This window comes from Trichosurus vulpecula, chromosome 1 (genome assembly GCF_011100635.1).
Source record: "Trichosurus vulpecula isolate mTriVul1 chromosome 1, mTriVul1.pri, whole genome shotgun sequence".
Lineage (NCBI taxonomy): Eukaryota > Metazoa > Chordata > Mammalia > Diprotodontia > Phalangeridae > Trichosurus > Trichosurus vulpecula.
In genome coordinates, this window is record NC_050573.1 from 185,743,609 (window position 1) to 185,747,857 (window position 4,249).

Sequence of the window (4,249 nt, forward strand, 5' to 3'; positions counted from 1 at the left end):
TTGTGTTTATGCATTGTCTCTGATTGGAGATGTTTTGGTTTCAAAAAATGGTGTGGGCCCCTCTGAGGATCTCCAACTTTGCTCTAGATCTACCCCAATGGAGGGAGTATTTACATCTAGCCTCCGATATTCTTACGAAATCTGAGTCAAAAGAGACTTTAGACATTCTCTAATTCAGCCCATACCTGAAATCCCCCTACAAGCTCATCTCTAAAGGAAATCCCTCTACCTCTTTCTAAGAAGTGGGTATCTCTGAAGCCCTCCACTAAGGGATAACTTGCTGCCCTTTCCAGTTTGGGATAGTTCTTTTTAGTCAGCAAGTATTTAGTGTTAACTATGTGCCAGGCACAGGCATAAATGCTGTAAATGCAAAGTCTGACTCTATAGGAGATTACATTCTAATGTGAGATAGCACAGAAAAGGAGGGTAGAGGTGGGAAGGTACCCCTCCATGGATATGATAAGGAGTCAGTGCAATCTGGTGTGAAATGAAAAGGCTGGTCTGACTCCCCTCCTCAAATAGAGGTTTTGAGAGGAGCCATCCAACAGAAGAGCCAGAGAGAAGTACAAAAGAATACTTCCAAGATACATATTCCAGGTGAAGTTGATCTCAGATGAAGTTCTGGGGCTAGGAAGCTTTTCCTTACGTTGTACCTAAATTATCTTGCATCACCTTCCAATGACTAGTCCTAGTTCTGCTCTCTGGAGTGACAGAGAATATAATATTTCTACATTATTGCCCTTTAGATGATTTACCCATAAGTATTCTCCAGGGTGAACATTTTCAGTTAATTTACCTTATACTCGTATAGCATGGTTTTCAGTCTCACCATCCAGGTTGCTTCCTCTATGGTCAATTTCATCAGCATCCTTCCTAAAATGTGGTGCCCAGAACTGAACAACACTTCATTAGGATTATCACCTCCTTAGTTCTAGTCACTACGTATTGGTGTACCTTAAGATCAAATTAGTGTTTTTGGAAGCTATATTATATTTGACTCAAAGTCCACTAAAACCCCAGATCTTCTACACAGACATGTCTCAGAATACATACCCTATTCTATATCGTACAGTTGATTTTTTTAATCCAATAGTATTTTATATTTTCCCTATCTCTTTTTATTAAATTTGACCAATCATCCTAGCATGTTGAGATCTTTTTAGATCCTGTCATTCAATGTGCTAACTATCTCTCCCAATCTTATGTGTTTGAAAAATTGATAATCATGCCATATGTATCTTCAGGCCATCGATGTGCTGTGCAGCTACTAAAGTCGAGATCAGATTTGAACTCAGGGCTTCCTGACTCCAGGTCCAATGCTCTATCTGCTTGTGCTATCTATTGTGCTACCTAGCTGCCTCTAGAACACCACTAGAAAATTTGACATCATTCCTTTAATCTCTCATCTTTAGGTTTTTATCCAGCCAGAAATCACCTAATATCCATATCTCCTTATCTACCAGGATATGAGAAATTTTGTTGCATGCCTTGTTGAAATCCAGGTACACCTTGCTTATGTCCTAATGTAATAACCCTGTGTTAAAAAGAAATTGGTTTATCTGACATGGTCAGTTCTAGTTGAAGCCATACCAGGTATTAATAATTACCACGTTCCTTGTCCAGCTACTTAAAAGTCACCCCTTTAACAACATATTCTAATCTGGCCTCAGACACTTGACACACTAGCTGTGTGACCTTGGGCAAGTCACTTAACCCCAATTGCCCTGCCAAAAAAACAAACAAAAAAAAAAAAACCCAATGTATTCTAGTTTTGCCAGCAATCAGTCAAGGTGGTTTAAAGTATCTCTTTTCTATTTTTTGGATATTAGAACATTTGTTCATCTCCAGTCCTGCAATACCTCTCCCATTCTCTATGATTCTTCATATAATATCAATTTTGGCCCAATAATCATATCTGCAATTTCAGTTTCCTGGGATGTAACTTATCTGAATTTAAATTCATCAAAGATAGATTAGTACTAGGTTTGGAGTTAGACCATTATCTTAGAACATATACAATAAACGCAAAGGGGATACATGGCCTGACTATTAAAGATTGTATCATAAGATAAAAGCCAAATCAGATATAATAGTCATAACTATGGGTGAATTCTTACCAAATTGAGATAGAAGCTTTACAAGATACAAAATAGATCACTTTTATTAAATTGAAAAGGTCTTATCTGAACAAAATTAATGCAAGTAGGCTAAGAAAGGAAGCAGTCAAGTAGGAAAACAATGTAAAGACAGCTAACATACATGAAACCAAAAGCTATTTTCCAATAGGAGTCTATGTCAAAGGATTTAAACTATTCTCAAAAGGATTGCAAATTATTAATAACCATATAGATTTTCCAAATTGCAAATAAGAGGAGTTCAAACTAAAACTCAGATTTTACCTCACATTCTACAAATTGGCAAAAATGACAAAAGGAATAGTTTGTGTTGGGAGGGTTGTGGAAATACAGGCACACTAATATATGGTTAGTGGAACTATGAATTGATCCAACCATTTGGAAAAAACATTTGGAATTATACAAAGAAAGTGACTAAAATGTCCATAATTCTGGAAGCAGAGTCCACTGCTGGGCACATACTCTAAAGAGGTTGTAAGGACCTCAGTAAACTCTCTGCCTCACTAAACAAAGAAGTTCCATGAAGTTCAAATCTCCAGTCACCCAGCCTGCAGTAATAAACAAAAGCCCCATTCACACTGGGGAAAATTTGAATGTCAACTAAACCACCAGTTTCCTAGGGGTTCTCCCTCTCCCCTTCTCCTCACTAATATGAATCAGGACCAGTCCCCAAGCCTTGACCTGAACATTAAGTCTAGGCTCTCCATGCTCCCCACCACCCATGTTCCCTGTGGTTGGTCCTGCTTGACCCAAATAAGAACTGATAGAAACCCACTGAGTTTTACCAGTTTTTGCACCCTCATCCACCAGACATCCACTGGAACTTGACATGTTTCCCTCTTCTCTGACTGCCATTCTGAGTGTATTTCCCCTCAGTAAAGTTGGCTTGTTTTACTTTTTCTCTATGACTCCTGTCCAGCCAGTCTAGCTATTTTCTGTTCTGTCAAGTCAAGAAGCTTTTAATGAGGGTCTACTATGTTCCAAGCATTGTGCTAAACTCTGGACACACACACACACACACACACACACACACATTTCTTGAGGCGCTCACAGTCCAGTGTTGTCACACTTTGTACTGCATGTTGGAATCTAAACCTCATTCAAACTACATTCAGAAGTCAATGTACAAAAAGCTCCCTACTATACCAAAATAGGTTTAGCAAAGTAGGTTAGCAAAATAGTTTTAACAAATAGATGGTGTTAACCTGAAAATTTGGTTAAAGGAGGCAAACAGCCAGGTGATAGAAAAATACGTATTATTTATTTATTTATTCCCTTAAGCATAGCAGACATGCATGCACGCAGTCAGACAAAGGGTCTGACTGCCTGAACAAAGGAAATGAGAAGGTTTAAATACATTTTTCTTTAACAGACTCAGCATGTCTGTATTACTTCACTTTTATGATCCCCATGTATGTTTAACCAAGATACAAGACAAGGATTTTCCTTAATGGAATGGGTTGTAAATACAGTAACTCAGGATAGTTGACAAAGTGTCTATTGGAATTACAACCCAGACTCTCTGTGTTTAATCTGCCATTAACATTCCATAACATAGTATATGCCCATAAAATATTAAGATAAGAAAAAGTCACAATTTAAGATAGTGTCTGGGGTCAAGGTTCTCACCCTTAATGGCCATGGACCGAGGAAGAAATGCTCCATCTGGGATTGTTGACATAATCGTCTTCATACCATTACCAAGAATGAAAGACCTTAACTTATACAGGAACATTAGTTCCAGTCCTATAGTAAACTAAGATGTTCCATAATCAATTATTTTAATATATTTGTTACTGTACTTACAAAACCTTCTGATTATAGAAATTTGCCACTAAGATTAGGGACTTAGAGTAAAGGGATGATATTTTCCCCAGTTTCCTGTCAACTCCAGGCAGAAGTTGTGTCAAATTGCAAGCTGCCTCGAGGCAGGCTGCCAGGTTTAAATCATACCAGCAGTTCACCCCTGCTTTCCCCACAAGGACTGCTGGCATCTTGGGTCACCCTTCCTTGATATTCACACCAGAAGTTAGACTCAGAAAAAATAATCAGTTAACAGTCCCATTAAGTCTTTGAATAGCAGGTTCCAATAATCAGTTCAAGACATGACTATA